General features: G+C 40.2%; 1 long non-coding RNA gene across 2 annotated transcripts in view; it reads left to right on the top strand.

Annotated features, from left to right (window-relative positions):
* The first annotated feature begins 1,279 nt into the window (after positions 1–1,279).
* The window catches only part of LOC140706005 (uncharacterized), a 56,447-nt gene continuing 35,925 nt past the window's right edge, over positions 1,280–21,801 (top strand). Inside the window, exons 1-2 of one of the 2 annotated variants that reach the window (XR_012085679.2) lie at positions 1,280–12,336; positions 15,418–15,624. This is a non-coding gene — a long non-coding RNA (uncharacterized LOC140706005). Of the gene's footprint in view, positions 12,337–13,132; positions 13,209–15,417; positions 15,625–21,801 lie in introns of those variants that run through there. The other variant, XR_012085680.2, reaches the window with a different exon arrangement.

A 21,801-nucleotide genomic window follows, 5' to 3' on the forward strand; every position in this document is an offset into this window, starting at 1 on the left:
AGTGTGGCTGAGGAGGCCAATTCGAGAGTGACAATCCCTTCCACACTGGAGACAAATCCAATCTGTCCCCTGTCCAGCTCCCTGGTTTTGCTTCCTTTGTGACTTCCTCTTTGCCTCAGCCTGCTGGACAAGGGTCTCTTCAAATTGGGAGAGGCCGTGATGTACTGCCTGCCTCCAGGCTGAACGATCAGATGTCAGAGTTTCCCATCTGTTGAGGTCTATTCCTAAGGCCTTCAGATCCCGCTTGCAGATATCCTTGTATCGCAGCTGTGGTCTCCCTCTGGGGCGATTTCCCTGCACTAATTCTCCATATAGGAGATCCTTTGGAATCCGACCATCAGCCATTCTCACAACGTGCCCAAGCCAGCGTAGACGTCGCTGTTTCAGTAATGTATGCATGCTGAAAATTCCAGCTCGTTCTAGGACTACTCTATTTGGAACTCTGTCCTGCCAGGTGATACCAAAAATCCGTCGTAGGCAACGCATATGGAAGGTGTTCAGCTTCCTCTCCTGCCGGGCACAAAGGGTCCAGGACTCGCTGCAGTACAGGAGTGTGCTCAGGACACAGGCTCTATAGACCTGGATCTTGGTATGTGTTGTCAGTTTCTTATTGAGCCATACTCTCTTTGTGAGTCTAGAGAACATGGTGGCTGCTTTCCCAATGCGTTTATCCAGCTCGGCATCTAGAGAGAGGGTGTCAGAGATGGTTGAGCCGAGGTACACAAAGTCATGAACAACCTCCAATTCTTGTGTGGAGATGGTAATAGAGGGAGGTGAGTCCACACCCTGGCCCATGACTTGTGTTTTCTTCAGGCTGATTGTTAGTCCAAAGTCTTGGCAGGCCTTGCTGAAACGGTTCATGAGTTGTTGGAGGTCTTCAGCAGAGTGGGCAACAATGGCTGCATCGTCTGCAAAGAGGAAGTCCCTCATGCATTTCAGTTGGACTTTGGTCTTCGCTCTCAATCTAGAGAGATTAAAGAGCAATAATAACAATAACAACAACAACAACAACAACAACAACAACAACAACAACAACAACAACAACAACAACAACAATAATAATAATAATAATAATAATAATAATAATAATAATAATAATAATAATAATAATAATAATAATAATAATAATAATAAATTCACTAATAGAATTTTAAGGTGAGCATATCTGCCATGCTTAATCCAGTGGGAACAGTGTAGCAGGTGGACATAGAGTACATACCACATGTAAGGAACTACATACTTTTAAAATTATACTACAAAGTCAGACAAATGTAGCATGGAGAAAGCCCCAGGCACAAACTCTACACTGAAGCCAAGCTTTAGAGGCGATGCAATTTCCTTTGACAAACATAAAAACTGCTTGTTCAAATACTGGAAAGAAGCACCCTTCATGTGGTTCTTTGGTGTTTGTCCCCCAACACCTTATTACAGAAAAACTGAAGCTTGCAGTTGAACATGGAGATTGCTGTGCTTTTGTGTGATAAGAAGCCGAGGTTTGAGGGCATGGATTTCATGAAGGTGAAGCAGATGGACTCAGCATCTGTGAAGAAAAGCATGGGGGCAGCTCCTGGAACAGGATAAAGGAGCAAATTCTCCTGACAGCTTTGCCTGGCAGCCTTGACTGAAAAGCAGGGCCACTTTCTTTCAAGAAAGGCTACAGAAAATGTGAAAGAAGGCAGTTAATGGACTTGATTGAGCACCGCAGAAAATAAGAGAAAACTGATGAGACAGCTCCGTTCTGTGTCTTTGAACATTAGACTTTGAGAAGAGGTGGGGAAAGTCTTAGGGAATTAACAAGGACTATTGGGAAGTAGTCAATAAGAACTTGGAACTTTCTTGCCTTTGACAAACTTTACAGAGATGTGTCTGTCCATGTCAATTCACATGCAACTACAGTGGTGCCTCAACTTACGAACGTCTTGACTTGTGACCAAATCGAGTTACGACCAGCTCCAGTCACAAAATTTTGCTTTGACTTGCGACTGGAGCTTTGAGATACAATCAGAAAAAATGTTCTACAGATGGCATTATAAACCTGTAAGATTAGCAAAAATGTCAGAGGTGTAACAGCAATATATGTTGGAAATGTAAAAAAAAAAAATGCAGGAACTTATTATCATATGTGGTGGACATGTGAAAAGGTCAACATTTATTGGACACAGGTATGGGATCTAGCAAAATAAATTACTCAGCAGAAGTTAGATATAAAACCTGAAATGGCATTATTGAATGCCATTTCAGGAGTAAATGATAATAAATTGAAGCATTGTCTCATGTATATACTCACAGCAGCTAGATTACTCTGGGCCCAAAAATGGAAAACAGAAGAGGTTCTGACGATAGAAGAGCTGTTAAAGAAGCTATGGGACATAGCAGAACTGGACACTGTATCAGAAGCTCTACGGGAACAGCCAAGAGACTATGTAAAACAAAGCTGGGGACTAATATATTCTTGGGCCCAGAAGAAGATAGGAGTCTAGGGTAAAATTTATGACATATGTATGACCATTTAGTATATATTGCAAATCGATATAGGGAGAGTAGAGGGGCTAACAAGGCTGGAGTCTCTGACTCCAAAGGGGGGAGGGTGTACTTTAAATAGAGGGATTAGTTAGTTTTTTTCCCCTTTTTCGTTTTTTCTTGTATACGTGGTTGGGTTTTTTTCCCCTCTTTTTTCTTTCCTTCTCTCTCTTTTTTGGTGTTATTATGGTTTCTGTATGTTAGAAATTATTTAAAAATAAAATAAAATAAAATAAAAGGCAGGGAAAAAGGCGGGGAATTTAAATGGCCCACTGTTGGTTGGCGAAGAGGCTGCTTCTTTGTAGCTCCTCCGCCCCAGCAGTTAGAGTGTGTGCATTCTGAGAGAGGCTTCGGATTGCCTGGTACTGCTATTATTTTTTATTTTTGACTTTCTTTTTTAAAATGGAGACACTTCCTGTTCTGTGTGAATACTGGGGTTTTGCAGTGTGGGTTTGGGCTGGGTGGGGGTTTGCTGGAATGTTTTTTAATTCTGTGGCTGCTTGGGTTTTGACTGCATGGGGGGTTATGTTTCTGTGCTTCAATGGGTCTTGCAGTGTGGTTTTAGTGTGTTTTTAAGTGGGTTTTTCCTGGCCGGAATGGATTAATTACATTTCAATGTATTCCTGTGGGAAATGGTGCTTTGAGTTACAACCAACTTGAGTTACGAACATCATTCTGGAACAGATTAAGTTCGCAACTCAAGGCACCACTGTATTGCAACTAAAGATTGAATTATGGGTGGCATTTTCTGCAACTTGTTCTATTCACTCACTTCAAACATACAATCAAGGAAATACATGTCCATGGACATCCATGGAACATGAATTGCATCTCCCCTATGGAGAGTTTTAGAAGTCTGGTGAGTTGATGCCCTGTTGAACTTTGGTCAGAAATTAGATTCCTACCAATCTTTAGTCCCTTTGTGGACTCACAACATAATAAGATCACCCAAGAACCGTGTCAGGCCACACTATGAGAACAATATATATACTGTATATTTTTAAAGGCAAATGTGCTATTTCCAAGGAGTAATCACCTGATTCTTTACAAAGAGTAATACTAGGTCCTTTTCTATAAGTAACACAAAGATCAGTGCTAAGGAGGTTATGCCAGGAGATTAGCAGGGGGAACTAGTAGCAGAAAAAGTGATACATTGACCTTAGGCTCAGTGTGATCATGAATTCACTTTGGAGGAGTTCTCTCAGCTTCCTATGTGAAATGTGGTAAATAGTGCTAAGCTGTATGCCTTTTCAGGGATGTGGGAAAATTCATGTCATAGTGTGTGCAAGTGTTTTCACACATTATAAACAGAAAGCAAACACTCTCTACAGTTGCAACCCTTGGCACACTTGTTTGGGAGTAACCCCCAAAGAACACAGTGGCACTTACTTGCAAGTAAAAGCAGAGAGGTTTGAACTATAAAGACCTCAACAAATATTTCACAGAAAGGCAAAGCAGAATGTAAACAGGCAGGAGGGTGAAGGAGAGGAGTTTGCCCACGTTTTAGCCAGCTTTCAAGTCTGCAGTGTCTGATAAAGACAGAAAAATAGGCTTTCTAGAAAGCAGCAACCTTCACTACTAGAAAGAGAAGCCAATATATATTTTTAATGGAGGGGGCCAAGGTTTACATGCCTATGTCTGTATTTTGACATCTAAATAAGTGGCTCATTTCCACAAACACTTGAGTGCTTGTCAAGATCCCGTTTTCTTTTAACTGCTGTGATCAATACATGTGTAATGGGGCCATTTCCTTGTATGTCTAAGTGAGGATTTAAAAGCTTCCATTTAGCTAGCCATTTCTGCAAAGTTTTCTTTTTAGTTTTAAAGTTATTCTGGTTGCAACACTCTACTTACTTTTTCAATAAATAAATTCAGTGTCTAATCACCATCCCCTCCAGTCTCAAAACAAGTTGGTTCCCCCTCACAGTTCGATCATAGTTATGGCAGGTTACGTAGATGCTAATAAGTTTTGCCCAGTATAATGTTGCCCCAAGGCGAGTAAAATTCAAATTATCTAGAGGATACAGAACTACAGAAAATAATAAACATAATTCAGGGCTCAAATTCCTTTATTTATTGGATTTTGTAATTGGATAGAATAAGGACTGGACAGCTGGGATAAAAATAATTGATAGTTCTTGTCCACTAGCAAATGGTTTTCTTCTCATCATCAGCCCAAGCAGATAGCATTAAAAATAAAATGAACAAGAAAACAAACAAAAATGAGTGTTTTCTAAAGGCTATGAAATTGCACACACTTGATTTTCTGTCTGGAATCACATATCTGATGGAGCAATTTTAAGTAATCAGATTTCTCTCCATGGTATTACATTATTTTCAAAGTAGAAGTGCCTGGTTTATTCTTAAACTCAAAAATAAATCCTTTTTCAAGGCAGTTGTTCCCAGGACACTTTGGTGCTTAAGTATATGCTGACTTGTAAATCAATGAGCCCTATTCACAGGCTTAAGTTCATACACAAAGTTTTGTAGAAGCATTAAGGACAAAAATCACCTCAGGGTTAACATTTCTTCTTTTAATGGAAAATGTAGATATTTGGGAGCCAAATTATTAATAATTGTGTACCACCAAGTCCATTATGGTGGCCCCTTTCTGGGTTTTCTAGGTAGAAAGAACTCAGAAATGAGTATGAGAAAAGTATGGCAAATACAAAATTAATCAGTTAATATTCAGAAATCTATTCATTTCTTTCCTAATTATCCTCCCCCCATCTCCTCAAAGCTAAGAACCATATAATGTGTTCTGTGAGTTATGTTCATACTAGATTGTGTTCACATAGGTATTATCTTACCTAATAAATTCCTTCCATTTCCACACTAGAGATTTTTGAAACAAAAGCTGAACATTTAAATACAAAATTATAATTATCACTGTTATCATCACAATTATGATTAGAGATGAGCATGAACCAGAAGAATGACAAATCAGGATGGTTTTTGGTTATTCCTAAATCACAGACCACTCCATACCCTGGAAAAAAAACAGACTGGTTCATGATTCACTTTTTGGGGTTGTGCCTGGGGGAGAGGTAGACCAAAGCAAAGCAAAGCACTGGGTAAAAAAAAAACTGCTTTGTTTCATTTTGGCAAAATACTGTAGGTTCCGTGAACTGAACTACAAACCAGCCTGGTAAGTAGGTTTTTTCATGGTCATAGTTCAGCTTGTGCCCATCTGTAATCATGATTATTACATTTGATTTATACCCTATCCTTCCTTGTAACAGGATCCTGCTGACCAGTCCACAGAAAAACATACAGTTAAAATGGACAAGTATCTGAAACTACAGACTGAACACACATCAAAATTTACAAATGCCTGAAGATTGCAAACATCTACTAAAATACATTGCAAGGAATACAAAGGGGCAATGGTCAGAGTCAGATTAAACAGTTGCACTGAAAGTTTCTATAAATCAGGCACACTTTTAATGGTGCTTGAAAGTGAAAATTCTGAGAGACAACAAGATGTACCCTATTTCCCCGAAAATAAGACCTAACCTGAAAATAAGCTCTAGTAGGATATTTCAGGATGCTCATAATATAAGCCCTACCCCCCAAACAAGCCATAGTTAAGTGAAACCCTGCCCACCACCATTGTGCAGCAACCAGAAGATGACATGACTGTATTTGAATAAATGTAGATTGTTGTACATGAAAAAATAAAAGATCCCCTGAAAATAAAGCCCTAATGTGTTTTTTGGAGCAAAAATTAATATAAGACTCCGTCTTATTTTGGGGGAAACAGGGTAAGAGAGTTTCTTAACTCACTGCCTTTAACATATCAGAATTCATGATGATTAAATTCTCTAAGCCTCCTTATATTATCTGGAGATTCTCTCTCTCTCTCTTTCTCTCATTATCATACATTGTATGTTGCCTCTGATTTTTCAACCAGCCCTCTTGTTTTCTTTGCCTCCCTCCATTTCTAATACCAGATTTGTTGCTTCCCTGCCCTCCTCTCTGTGTGCATTACTGTCACACTTTTATTTCTTTCTCTGCCTCCAGAAACTGAAAAGTGTATACATCCTGGGCATATCTCACGAGCCCATGAAATGAGGAAAACAACAGGCGGGCCACTCTTTTGGCAGGGAATGGGAGTGCGAGAGCAGGTAATTTCTCTTCTCAACAAGGCATTCTGTGCCGGCTTTCAGGCCATGGGAGAAAAGCAAAAACATTTCATTTGCTCTGTGGCCATTCGAGTCATAGATCATGGCCACGTTCCCTTGGAGACTGGAAATGGGCTTTTGTGTGGGGAACCATGACTGTCCTTCAAAGGAGCTACTCTTCCTCTTGATTTTAATCAGAAGCACACTATCAGAATTTCTTTTTCCCCGGCACCAGATCAATCTAGTGATGCCAGCCTTGCTTCAGACCTTATCAAGACCCGCTGGGTTGTTTGAAATAGGGTTAATGTGACGCTGTACTCTTTTTGACAAAAAGTAGATCCTAGACGTTTCAGTGTCAGGCCATAACATATGTCAGTGCAGTGATATATGAGAGTAAACATTGTTCAAACAAGTGTTTGCTTGCAGATAGCAAATGCTCTGAGAGCCTTTTGTCTTCAAAGCAATAATTCTTCCAAGCTACCAAAATGGAATAGTCCAACAGAGAGTCTCATATTCCTCTGTATGGCTACTCCATAAGTGAAAGAGAAGAGGAAATATACCAACGGTCTGCGAGAAGACTGTAGCAGGCCTAACAGCAATCATAATTGGCTCTTTGCCCAATGATTAGGTGCTCCTTTGCTTCTGCCTGGTGATGGCTTGCAGATTAGGCTGGTCGTGTCCCCACAAGGGGGCTTGGAAAAGGGGTGGACATGAGAGTTGTAGTCAGTATGGGATTGTTCTTCCTCTTCTTGGTTTTCCCTTTATTTTTATTTTCTGCTTGATTATCTAGTTTTGTAATAGAAATAGCTGGCTTTGAAGGTATTGGGTTAGATCCAATGTAAAATGAGTGTGGTATGTGACATTCCACTTCCCCAAATGGGAGTGTCCCCATAAAATTATTTTATTTATTTTTTATTCTATTTATATCCTGCCTATCTGGTCTTGCGACCATTCTAGGCGGCTTACAAACACATAAGACAAACCAATAAATATCAAAAAGAATTATTACATTAAAAGAAATAGAGAAAAGCCTATTAGGTTTCACTACGACTCAGAAATTAGGATGCCTGCCTCACATCCAGGGGTAGAAGGGATCCATACATCTGATGCATGCCTTAGTAGGGCCACAGATTTCTGTCACCACCTGAGTTTACTCAGCTAGCAGGCTGAAGGGGATTAAAACTGTTTTTGGTGGTTACACTGGTGAAATTCACTAATTTCCTTTCTCTTTTTAGGAGCAGGCTTTTTGTGAACTGTTTGGCTTTTTTTAAAAAAAGTTACACAGTGATAAATTGACAGCTGCATTCATCTAAAAAAAGTTTTATGGTGACAGCACACTAAGCAATACATTGCTAAATATTTCTGTAAGAATTTTTTTTTTCAAAAATAGGAGAGGTGAAACTGTAGTGTCAATGCCACTGAATTCAACAGGGCACAAAGTAAATGGACAGCACAATCCACAGTCACCAAACTGAACTGAATTAAATTGATTTAGAAGCAAGGTATTTTTAAAACGCCCTGCTGGTCAGGTGAAAAAAACAACAACCCTCACTTTGCAGCCCAAATAAATCAATTACCTTGTGCAAACAAGATTTTATAAATCAGTTTAAATAATGCTTAAATCAATTTTACTGTGGTTCTTATTGCCAGTAGGATCACGTCCTCAGAGAATCCTCCAACCAGCATAGTCGCTAACTGTGCCGACTGGGAATTTTGGTAATTGTAGTACCAAAAATAATTCTTTTGGGGGTTCGAATAAGTGCTCTTCAAAGGCTACTAATGGTGAGCTGAGAGCTCTAAAAGTCTATGCCATATCTTAGGGGAACTTGACAAAAAAATTAGATAGCTTTCAGTTCCATCCTAGATAATATAACATTTATGAAGCTCTTCCTTCAGAAGAATCCATGCCATAACTTGTTTTCCCCCCTGCAACTTTCCTTCTCAGTAATGGCAAAATGTGAGGGGTTTGTGTCTCTGTTTCTTGTATAAAATATATTTTATTGTTTGTCACCTGCAGCAGTTGAGAAAAAATTACACAAATCCATCAAAGTAATGAATCTCCTCAGAAGCAACAAATAGACAGAGACAGACAGGCTCTTGTTGGAAACAAGGCATCTTTAAAAATTAATGGCAAATAAATGGCTGTTTCTGTGCTAGCTCACAGAAAAGAGTCATGTGTCCTCCCAGAAAATGGAGATAATGCAGGACACAAGATTTTCTTCCTGGTTGTGTTATGCTGGTGATGGCTATCCACTATCTACAGGTCAATAACACCACTCCAAGAAGCTTTTCCCATGCAATTGCTTTGATTTGCTCAAACTGTGAAAAGCAAGGGAACATGGTGTATGGGCTAAAACAATTGATTAGGATGCAGCCATTGCTATCAAGACTCCCCATGGCAAGGCAGGGATGGCCAGGATTGAATGGAAATGGAACAAGAATTTTAAGTGATTATTAGACCACGTTTGTGAGAATGCTGCAGCTGCTGCTGAATCCACGGACTTCAAGCTGCGAGGCTGGCCCTTTGCCCTACACCCCGGATAACACGAGACAGATTTATTCTCATGAGACTTGCAAGCAGGAGGGGGGAAAGTCAGGTTACTTAAGAGCCTTTCCCTCCTTACACCACCCTCTTCTTTTTCGGGCATTCACCCACCCACCCGCCCAAATTCTAGTGTGAGTTTTTCTGGTCCCCTTTAAGGGGCTGGATACAAAATTTTGACCTTCATCCTGATTGGCCTTTGGATGGGGGGATTTTTTTGCCTATCCCACACTTGAATGGGGAAGTTGGAATTTTGGTGGAAAATTTTGGTCATGCTGGTGGGTAGTGCAGAAAAAACAGGTATTTTCGGTGTGTCCCACTGTAATTTCAGGTAAGCCAACAGTGCATCCAACCTCCCGGAACTGCAGATTATGTGATTACAGTGCCTGTGGAAGATGCGCGGGGACACTTCCGGACTAACAGTCATCAACTAAAGATGGTTTGAGGTCTGGGGGTGTTTATTAACAGCCGGACGGGTTCCTGCTGTCTTTAGGACCACTGGAACCTGGGGCCAGGGACTTGCCCATTTGTTGATCAAGGGGTATTTGGATACCCCTGCCATTTACCTGTTTCCACACTACAGCAGGCCCTCTCCTTTGCCAAAGAATGGCAAATTCAAATTTGAATGTAAATCAATAAAGTGTGGCCTGTATTTAACCCATATCTCTGTCCTGCGTCCTTATTCCGGAGTTGGGAGGGCAAAGAGGTCTATGTGCAACACAGAAGAGGGAAAACCTCAAACAAAGTAGAAGACAAAAGGTTCATGACTTTCATTTGAATATAATCAGAGTTGCAGGTAAAGTCTTTGATTGACCACTGGCTTTGGTCTTGGATAATGACCAATGGCCATTCTAGCTTGGGGATTCTGGGATTTGTACTCCAGAAAAATAACTTTTCCAATCAGTGACTGAAACATACTAGACTTTTATTTAGTATCTCTTTTAATACCTGGTTGAATACCTCACAAATCCTCTTACAGGATCGCAGCCAAACCCTTTGACACTAAGATTCCTTTTCTAGGTCACATCTAACATCAGTCCATTTGATTCTGAGGTGGAAGTTGCAGATCTAGGTAGTATGTATTTATCAGTTTCACCTATATTTGCCTTTTAATCAGAGCAGAAACCTAAAGTGGCATAATAAGTAACATGGGAAAGCAAATCTACTTTTTTTTCCATTCAGGATAAGAGTTATTACTTTATGAAAAGACACAGTTTTTAAATCTGATTTCCCCTCCCCCCAGAAATAGATACAGAAATTTCACTTCTTGAATAGTTATTTAAAATGAATTAAACATCTGTCTGTGGTAGATACAGTTGTACAGTTATTTGCCTGCCTTGTAGCTGTTAAACAAGCAGTCTGTCAGGGCTCACCCAGACAGGTAAAAGAACCACCGCAAATATGCACAGGTCAGTATGTTTCCTCTCAAAGAAGACCAGGGTTTACAAATGTTTGTGTCTGCATTGCACTACAAAAGCCAGGAACCTCAGCACTGCTTCTCTAGGCTTCCCAGAGAAGCAGTGGGGGAAAAACCCTTCCTCGCTGCAGCTTTCTATCTGTAGGCCCTCCCTCCATTTTAAAGCCAATTAAAAGGCTGATTGAAGTTGTTTGAACTAGGATTTCTGGAAGGGAACTGATCTGTACATAACCGATTGCTGTAGGACTGAGTTGAGAAAGAAAGCTGGATTCTAACATAAGCCTCCCAAGGATGAGGAAAAAAGCATGAAAGGCATAAGGAAAAACATGGATCTCAGCAAATTCAGCCTTACATTGGCTGGCTAGTGAGGAAAATGACAAAAAGGAACAGCAGGGTACCAGATATTTTTTCCTCTATGTAGACAAACCCTAAGAAGGAGAGGTGGTAATCTTAATTCAGTGACATGAAAATATTTGAATACACAGTGATTCAAACGCAGAATTTTGAGATCAAAGCATTCAGAGCCATTAGCCTGATTGGATTATTGTTTTCACACATTTTTTAAAAATGTAAATCTCTAGATTCCCCCCACCTCTTCCAACTGTGAAAAAACTACAAATGTTGGTTAATTCTTATCACACAAAGCAGGTCTTATTAAATAAAGCAGAATTCACATCTACCAGTATCTCCATTATTTAAAAAAATGTGAAGGCATTCATTTTTAAAAAGTCACTTTTAGTTTTTTACTTGTACATTTAAGCAAGAATATGCAATTCTATACAAGCTTTATGCATCCTCTTTTACTCTGTAGGGATGACAATTCTTCAAAGAGGTATGCCTCAGCAATGTATCTATCTTTAAGTGACCAATCATGAAACAAAGAATGCCAAAATACCAGATACAGAGGTGAATAAAAGCCTATGTTACCACAAACAGACCTCTGTTTCTACTTATGTGCTAGGCATATCACCTAATTCACATCCCAGTCTCAAGAAACATGCCTTGAATTTTGCAAGGAAAAGAACTTAGGATCAGACTTTAGACAACTGTTTTTCAGTTCCCATATTTTGGCAGAGAAATCGGAAACCAAAACTATATCTGAGAGCAGTACACCTTTTCGCTTTTGGCTGTACAAGAGGAAAGAAAAGGGGTTCCCTTTTGCTCTTAGGTCTTTGTAGCAAAAGAAAGGTAAAGTGCTATATGCAACTAAGATAGTCCCAACCCTCAAATCTGTTGTACCATCTTGAACCTCTTTTATTTACTAATGCCCACTTCAAAAAAGGCCAAGGTGTCTGATGACAGCAGAGCCATCTTGTCCCTGATTCAGTGCCGCATTCTGGAAAGAAGACTGAATTCAGCGAAGACCTTGGTATGGCTAAGGCAATGTATAGGAGGGAAGATGAATGGTTCTTGAATCATTTCTTATTTATGGGGCTTTATGATTCCCATTGCCATATGTCTCTGTAGGATGACACCACAACTTCAGGAACAAAGATTAATGCACGGCTGCTTGAGGAGGAGGAAGTAAATCAGAGAAAGGGGCAAGGGTCTCATTGGATTGCTGTTAGGAAAAGCTTTACAATGAACAGGGCTGCGTAGCTGGGTGTGTGTCTGCAAGGATCTATCCAAACATACCAAGTCTAAAGCTGAGTGACTTAGGTTTCAGTTTCAAGTTCATCAAAAGCCAGGAAAAAAAAAAGAAGAAACATGGAGATGCCAGATGGAGAGTGGTGGTGAGGTTCTACAGCCTCCCATTTCTGATAATGGTCTCCTTTGTGGTTTCCTTCGGCTTTTCTTGTACAGGAGATTATGCTGACTGGGGCATACTGGGAGTGATACTTCAGAAAAAGTAAAATTTTCACCCCCTGGTTGTAGCTGTCTTCAGTTGGTCAGCCTGCTGCTATCTTACAGTTTGAGCCATGTTCCCTAATTGAAAGGAAAGGCGGGTGGAGAATGTACTTCTTTCTTCCCAATTTACATTCCCCCCCTCCTTATTGCTCTATTTTCTGTTGCTTCCATACACTAAGTATCCTCTCCACTCTGGATTATCTCGTTTGCTTTCAGTTAGCTTTAAATAGCAAGCTTAAATGTCCTCTACATTTACCTGCCTTGGACTATGAACTTGCCTAGGTCCTAATGTTCAAGCTGTATTCTGAAGAGAGCAACAATCCTCCTAAATTCTTTTCAGCTTGAATTAGCACCAAGTGCTTACGCCCTCCCTCTTTGGTACCGAATGCTTGAATGGCAGTATTCAAGATACAGAGCATGCTGAGAAATGTAATTTCCAAGGCACAAGGAATACTCTAGGCAGAAAGAGTTGTGGGATTTCTAGGGTGCTTAATGGCACACAAAATGGGTGGGCAAACTAGAAAACTGCATTTTCTCTGGCCCTTAAAATACTGCTCTTCTAGTTTTCACGGCACCATAGAGTGAGGCCTTGCAGAATTGGTTACCCTTTTCATTATATTTCTTACACTGTTAGTGCCCCTTTATAAAGGCAAAAGTCCTTAGTACCATAGTGTAGTAACTGTGTACATTACCTGTGTGCATCTTATGTGCCATCAAGCTGAAATGATTTCCTGCAGCTCTGATAAGAGCTTTCAAGGTAGGTGAGATATTTGAGGAGTGGCTTTACCGGTTCCACATCAACCCAGTGAATTTCCATAGTGGAATAGGGATTCAAACGCAGGACTACCAAAGTAGTTTGCAACTCTATCTACTGCCCCTACTGTAATCCATTCTAGACGTAGCCAGAGGAAAAACATTTTAAGCTGCAAAGGCTACATTTGGTTTCATCTGAGGTAGATGAGGGGCATATGTGCATTGTTTTCAAAGCAAAGTTTGCTGCTTATATACTATCTCATAGCACTTAAAGCACTCTCTGTGTGGTCTACAATTTAATTATTCAGGCTACACATTGACATTGACATTCACACACACACACACACACACACACACCACACACACACACACACACGGTGAGCTGGGTACTCAATATACTGACCTTGGAAGGCTGAGTGAACTTTGAGCTGTCTACCTGGGATTGAATCTGGGTTTTGTCTAGAGTTTTGGCTGATATGGATAGGTGAAGTTCACTTGGTGCTAATTCAAACTGAAACAAAAGAGGAAAGTGAAAGTTAAGAAACATGAGTCAGTGTAGAGTTAGTGTAGCAAGTAGGAATACATATATGGGCATAGGTGCAGTTTGCATTGTGTGATGGGTGGAATGTGAGCTTTCCGCGTTGGTCGAGATTGGCTAGAGGAACAGAGAGGGGTTGCGTTGTATTGGCTATAAAATGTATTGCTGAATGCTTAAATAGCAAAGACCACACACACCCAGGTGTGTTCTCTCCATGCCTGCAGACAGGAAATAAAACTCGCTTGCTGTATGTCTTCGGTGTTTGTGTGTGTTAATGGCAGAGTGCCACACATAACATGGCTGTGGTACTGCAGCTTAACCACTGTGCCAAAAGGCTTTCAAATGCACATACCATCTAGCCCCCATTTCATCACACTCCTATCCACCAGCCACTTCTGTTGGGATTACTGCTTGCACACTGCTACTAGCAGCTGTTTCTTGGCTGGGTTGCAGAGAAGGGTAGGTAGCGAGATATCATGTCTGGGAATAACACAAGGAGCAGCTGTGTGGCGTTAGCTGTCCCAGGACTATATCTTATGCACCTCTATCTCAAAAGCTGTCTAGAAATTGTGATGTCATTTGAAAGGGGAATTGAAAATATATATCAATTCTTGGTTAGTGGTATTGCCCAACCAGCCTGGAATAATGAGACAAGACACAAGAAATGGGTTGAAAACTGGGGCACACTTTATTAATTAACTGGAAACCAACATCCTCTTACTAAAGGAGGCCTACGGTAGTGCGGAATCATAATCTGAATTTGGGGCTGGCCTTACCCCAGACCCAGATCTCCTGATGGTAAGCTCTCATAATGTCAGGCTATCCCCAGAGCCCATCCAAAGCTCCCGACTGTAGACGGTCTGGGTCCTGTGGATCCTTTTGCTTCTCCCCCTCCCAGCCCAAAATCTCCTGATCTTCAAAGCAGGGAGGTGGGCTGGCTTACACCCCTCTTGGGTGCCCCTTGTAACTCACCTAACAACTCATGCCTTCTGCACTACCCGCCAGTGTGACCAAACAGAATGCTCGCTACAACAAGAACCCTTCGACAAATATGTCAACAAGTAAAAACGGGATGGGCCAAAACTCACCTGCCCCCTTTTCAGTCAATTTAGGAACAAGTCAAAAATTCCCATCTGGCCCTGTGACCAGTAACTCTCATTTTTACAGGGTGGATGGGTGACGATCTTGCTGGCAAGAGGCAGCACATGGAGCAAGCAACCTTAATAAGGGCGCACTCTTGCCCTCCCTTCTTGGCCACCATACCAGCCTCCTATGCTTGCCTCAGCCAGGTGGGCAGCAAAGAACTCCTGCTCTTGCAGCTGCGGTGGTGGCAGGAGCCTTGTTACTACTGTAGTGTGTCTAAGGGGCAGACCACCTAACCTATTACTTTTCACCTAGAAGCATAAAAGAGCTTAGATCTAGATTATTGTACAGAATATCTTCTTCCATATAAGTGTGAGTCAACGGGTGTCTAGGGTGGGTTGTTAAGTGTGTATAATTCATTCCTTAGGGAGGAGATCAGCAAAGGCAACCAATTCTGCTTTTAGCTGCAGAAGTAAAGCTACAGCAATTGTATCAACAAGGCTTCTGAGCTATCTGCATTGCCGATTTCTACTGTTTTGTGCATGTTTTATATGCTTAAGCATAATTGTTTTTAATTTTCATTTTTCCTTAGGTTTCACATTCTTTTGAGGTTGTAAACCAGCTTCTGTACAGATTAGAAATGTTCAAGGCAAGTAACTTGACTCCACTGTATAGCAAGAGAATAATTATCTGTGAAAACTTCTCTCACGTGTTGCATCACAGTAGAAGAGCAGTAGCAGCCAAAGTGTAATCACTGAAGGATGTGCCGCTAGGGAGACATGGATTCTATTTAACAGAGGTAAGACTGTAAGAGTGGGTTGGGAAGCACATCTGTATCAAAAAGGTGCACTGAAACAGCCGCTTTGAGTGAACCTGGGTTGGTACTATTTAGACTACAGCTCCTGGAAGCTTTCTGCAGATGAATGCTGACATATCACAAAGATATCAGGGGATATGGGTGCTCAGCTTAGTTACAGTCAAATAGGACTGCACTTATTTCAGGGAACTTAGGATGGAATGTGTGGGGTGTACAGAACAGGATATACCTTTAGCTCAGCAGGATGAGCTCTTCTGCAATAGTTCACCAATCTGTATTTTGCTGCCAGTACTTTCTCCTTTGAATCCTAGAACTGGGGAGCAGGTTTAACCAAAGAACTGTTGGTTTTACCATTTAGGGCATAGTTATGAATGAAAACTCCCTGGTCATTTCTGACCTTGCTTGCTAGAAAACCTCACGTCTTCCTATACATAAAAACATAACTATGAAAAAGAACCATCTTTCCGATGGAGCACACATCCTGGGCTAGCAATGTTTGTAATCAAGTCAAATCTTAGACTTCAGAATAATGGGGGTGGAGGAGACGTTAAGTAGCACTGTAAAGAAACAAGTACTCCGAACAGTCTAGACAAATTGGGACTTGAGTGGAGAGAGAAATTTTGGAAAAAGACCCTCTTACCACATGGGTCCAGGATCCACCCCAGCTAGAATCCAGCTGTATTTACAGACATTAACTATTGACACTATACAGCAAAGTGAGTAAGATTTCCTCTCCTCCAGCTTTTGTATCTGACACTCTGAAAAGTGGGCCTTATTGGAAAAAATAAAAAGGATTTTAAAGGTGCTAGGATTTCATTTTTTTTTGTTCTTTTCCTCAACAGAAGTCATCCCATTTCCTGCTCTGATGTATGCAAGTTTTTTTTTGTTTTGCCCCATGTTGCTGTTACACTTGTTTTGGTTTAAACTTATTTTATTAAATTAATCATTCCTAAAAATTACATTTATTTCCATGACACATGTTTTCTCCCCCTTGTCCAAAGAACAAAGGGTCTTATGGGTGCTTAAAAACCCATTTCATTTGACATAATCTTTTGTGAACTGCAGCCTGTCTTTGAAGTGGTGGCAGTAACCCCACTCTTAGCTTCCACACAGCTATGCATTTTCCAATCATCCTATGGATCATCGAATCCCAAGGAGCATAGTGGGGAATCAAATTCTCAACCTCTGGTTCCTCATCCAAATACCTAAACCAAATATTTGTCTGTCTGTCTGTCTGTCTGTCTGTTTGTTTTATTTGTACCCCGCCTATCTGGTCATTGCGACCACTATACAGTCGTGCCCCACTTAATGACTGCCCCGCATTATGACAAATCCGCTTTACAATGATGTTTTTGCGATCACAATTGCAAAACAATGGTCTAAATGGGGGATTTTCGCTTTACGATAATCAAAAACAGCTGATTGTCAGGTTTTCAAAATGGCCACTGGGTGCTTAAAATGGCTCCCTGCTGTGCTTAGGGACGGATTCTTCGCTATACAGGCACCGAAAATGGCCGCCTTATGGAGGATGTTTGCTGGACGGTGAGTTTTTAGCCCATTGGAACGCATTGAATAGTTTTCGATGCGTTTCAATGCGTTTTTAATTTCGCTTTACGACGTTTTCGCTTAACAGCAATTTTCGTCATTAAGCAAGGCACCACTGTATACCTAAAGCGCAAATGCTCCCTTGTTGTGTTATTTGGGAGTTTCCGAGTAAAATCTGGTAAGTCAGCTGATAGCTTGTGTTGAGTGGCTGCTGAAAACAACTCTACCAATCTTGTATTCCAAGAAAAATTTCCCAAAAAACATACAGGGTCTTGGACATTTTCCTCTTCTCTCCCTGAGATATATTTTACTCTCCTTCCACCACACTTCGATTTGGTAAAATCTCATGATGTTATACTAACAGCCTATTGGGTTTTCTATTCTGTTGTGGAATAGGATGTTCTAGATCCATAAAGAATCTGCTAATTGTTATTGACGTTACTTTGACATCAACATTAGGTGTCTCCCCCTGCCAACGTTGTTTATGTTATGCTGTTGTTCATGGTCTTTTACTTTTTGTTGCTATTCTTGAAAACATTCCGTACTAAAAGAAAACATTTAAAACCTGCTAATTGGACTCCAGTAATTAAGACCAAGCCTTGAAATAGTAGCAGTCAAAGCATACAAAATGGAGTTAGACATAAAACACCAGGGGAAAAAATGTATTAGGCCCCAGTCATGATGGCTATAATTTATTTGTCTCTTGCCTGCTTCCTTCGTTTCATTTAGAATGGCATCAATAATTTTGATTGCAGCTTTTAGTGTTTTAGAGTTGGTTTTCCCACCTGTGCCGATAATGGTCGGCTGAAGATGAAGAAAAGCATTATTACAGCAGGCGCTGGTTTTAATGTGTAGTCAGTGATGAGTAATAAAACCAAAGATTTCTTTTAGATTCTCAGGATTATTCTGTATTCAGAGGGTAAGAACTGTCATTTGGCATGTGTGCTGCTTGCCTTTAATTACCCAATAGTGTAAATAGAGATGTAGTTGCATAGAGGGTATATGCAAGTTGTAACTGACATTTTACTTTTCGTAATGTCTTTTAAAATGTATATACTCCCATTTCCCTTGGGGAGTATTCTGTTTTGGCTGTATAGAGTCATCAGATACTCTTTAGCTCATGGTGTAGTTTCAAAATAATCAGAAGCAGAGTTATCTGAAGTTCTAAAAGATATTTATTTATTCTACTGCAAGCTTTCTTCATTCCACATGTTGCAAATGACCCTCCTTTTTCTGTAGTGATTAGTTATTGGGAGATAAACACAATTCTCATTTGCAAGTCCGATAAATCAGAGGTGGAGTTTTGAAGGAATTTTGTGACTTTAGGGGAAATATTTAGGAGCAGGACATATACCTTCCCTTTTTGTGTAATTTGATTCTTTGACATAGGGTATGGTTACATTAATTAAAAACTGGGTTTTAAATTGGGTTTAGCATGTTTTAAACTAAATTTTAAAAGGTGACTACATGGAAGAGCAGATTGTTTTGTCAGGAATTGGGCTTTTTTGAATGGAAGTGAGATATTTTACTCTTCTACCAGTTGTTGTCATAAGGAGGATGGTCCAGAAGCATGTAGAAGATGGTTGTTCATGTATGTGAAGAGTCATTCGCTTGGGGGAGGGATGTTGTGGAATGTGAGAGGAGAGAGGTTTGCTTTTTGAAGGAGAAGAGGGGGGAAATAGCCCAGTTTTTAAGTGCAAACATGCAGATAGAACAAAGATGATTGCTTAGCTTAGTTTTAGTTGTTCTTATTTTACCTAGGAATAGTAAGCTTATTTGAATCATTATAACTGCTGGATATGCCTAAACTTTTATGCCTTTAAGGCTACAACTGTGTTCAAATAAAATTACTTTATTGTCTTAATAAAACATTTTTCTTAATTGAAAGACTTGTCTCTTGAACAGCAGGATTGCACCTAAATACAGAGGAGAGGAAGAAGGTAACTCATTGCTATTGTAATGAGGTCCTACCTAGCCAGTCTGTTGTGCTGTCCAAGAGAGCACACAGTCCATGGTTGATTGCTTTGAAAGTAAGCAAGGGTACTTTTTAAGGTCAAGCTTGTCCATGGAGTAAGATCTACACACTTATGAGGCTTAAAGGACCTACCTCAGGTAATAAAAGTGGTAGTTTTGCATCCAAAGTGACTCCTCACCTGAGATAATTATCCCTTTAGGGAGAGGTGATCGTGACAACATAGATTGGTCCTTGTGTGTTACTTTGATAGGAAATGAAAATGGAAAATTCTGGCACTAAAGTATCTGGTGTGAAAATGACATGTTAGACATGACTGACTTAAATCCCCATAACTCTACATGTGACTGAATGTAGATCCTACTCAATGAATTTTGCTTTCATTCTTAAATTGTGAAACACTTCCATACATCAAAAATGACCCCAACTTGTATAATGTGATTAGTCATTAAGACTACACATGAATTGGGATCCATGTATCTGGTCAAATAGGAATGCAAGCTTCTTTCCTTGCCTCCATACATTCAGTCAGAGGATGACGTCAGTGCCCTCCAGATGTTTCAAATCGCATCGCCCAGCTGGCCCAGGAAGCATGGCTAATGCCAAGGACTTTAGACTTTTTGATTTAAAATGTCAGAGTGCGGCAGGGGAATGCCAGATAGCCAACATACACGTTCAGTGCCTATCCCAACTGCCTTTGGAAATTTCCAGGAGCCGATGCATTTTATCGCTAGCAATGTTTGCCTTTTTTCTTTTCACACCGGAGTTAATCTTGGTACTCAGCATCTAAACACTGCTTGTTGCCCATGAAAACACCTTTGAGTAAACATTATTTTCTTTCTCTTCTGCACAATTTACCACTGCACCCAGTATGTAATGAAGCTCAGCATTTTGAGGGAGCAGCTCACATTTTTGTATGCATCTTCATTTCACACCTATTAGAAGCTGGCTTTGTTAAACCGAAGCCTGTTAGGATGCTAGCAGTCACTTCGCTGCAGGAGGTGGCTTGCTGCTTCCAGCATGCCTGAATGAATATTTAGGTGTTCAGCTGGTTTCTCCAATCATCAGATATATATTCAAGAAGATCTCATCCCTACCAGGTTTTGCACTGGAAAATCATATTGGCAAGTGATAGACATATATCAGAGAGTTTCTTCGCATCTTTTGTTGTGAAGTGGAAAATTCTTTACCTTGGAACTAACTACTGCTGAAGCCAACTCCACAGGCTCTACAAACACATGGAAGAGAAGTGAGACTGATAGAAGCCCTTTCACCCTTGACCTAAGCATATTTACTTCCACATCTGAATAAAGCACACTTGTCAGCAGCTATATGTACATTGGGCTCCATTTGTGCTCAGGAACTCTGTTTTTGCATGGTTCCTACTGGCGAGCAAAGAATTCTGCAGGAGTATGGTTGCATAAACAGAGGTTCTATGCAGACCACGAACTGTGCTAGAAATGTGTTTTTGCCTCTTATATCTAATCCCCTGCCCCCTCATGTTCATAAAACAACACAAATGTTGTCAGCAAATTAACATTGTAGGCATTTTTACAAAAAAGGAAAGAAATGTGAAAATGACCTCTGGGCAGATGATTATAACCATCAGCAAAATAAAGAGTGAAGAATGGAGGAAAGGAAGAAAGGAAGAACCCTTAGTGTGGGTTCTGAGCAATGTTTTTTTTTTTAATGCAGCACGCTTTAATTTGTCTTCTATCTATACGGTACAACAGGATGCTTTTCTCTGATTGTGGCATGTTACATTAGATCAGTGACTGAGTTAAGAAACACTTACAAATTTTCCCATCCCAAACAAAAAAGGATGTCTCAAGAGACACACCATTGAAAAAAAATATGGTCCACTGCTCTGAAATTTTTGCTTGTGAACAACAGAGAAAACCTTGCAAGTTTTTAGGATAAATAGTACACTGTGAAAAAAAGTACAAAGGTTTTGGGCAATGTAATGTTTGCAAAACAAACAAACAAACAATTCATTGTGCAATACAAGTGTGGGGTTTTTTGTGTTAAAAGACAAGAGATCCCCCACCCCACACAAAAATATGTTGAATTTTTCAGAAGCCCTAAAATGTGAAAAGGAAAGAAAGGAGGACAGAAAAATAATAATAAAAGGAAGAGCACAATCTTAGATACTAAGGTGAAAAAAGTTTGATCTCTTTTAAAAAAATATCACCTTTATGAACAAAGTGAAGATTTACATCCCTAGTTAGGGGAGGGGGGATGTTTTTATCATTCAGTGTTCTATACTGGGGGCATTTTTGTTTCTTGGAACTATGTGGTTTGATTCAGCTATTCTATCATTACCTACCATGATGCTGTTCTGCAGAGCCAACATTTAGTCCTTTGTGAACAAATAATACGGTCAGAAAAGGACAGAAGGGACTGCCTCACCACTGCAGGAGTATGCCGGATACCTTGCAGTTGTGGCCAGGTATATATTGGAACCACAAAATGAAGCATCCACACCAGAATCAAAAAACATGAGAGACACTGCAGACTAAAACAACCAGAAAAATTGGCAGTTGCTGAACATGCCCTAAAACAAGCTGGACATGAAATTCTATTTCAAAATACTGAAATATTGGACAACACCAGTAACCATTATGTTAGACTGCACAGGGAAG

This window comes from Pogona vitticeps, chromosome 3 (genome assembly GCF_051106095.1).
Source record: "Pogona vitticeps strain Pit_001003342236 chromosome 3, PviZW2.1, whole genome shotgun sequence".
Taxonomy (NCBI): domain Eukaryota; kingdom Metazoa; phylum Chordata; class Lepidosauria; order Squamata; family Agamidae; genus Pogona; species Pogona vitticeps.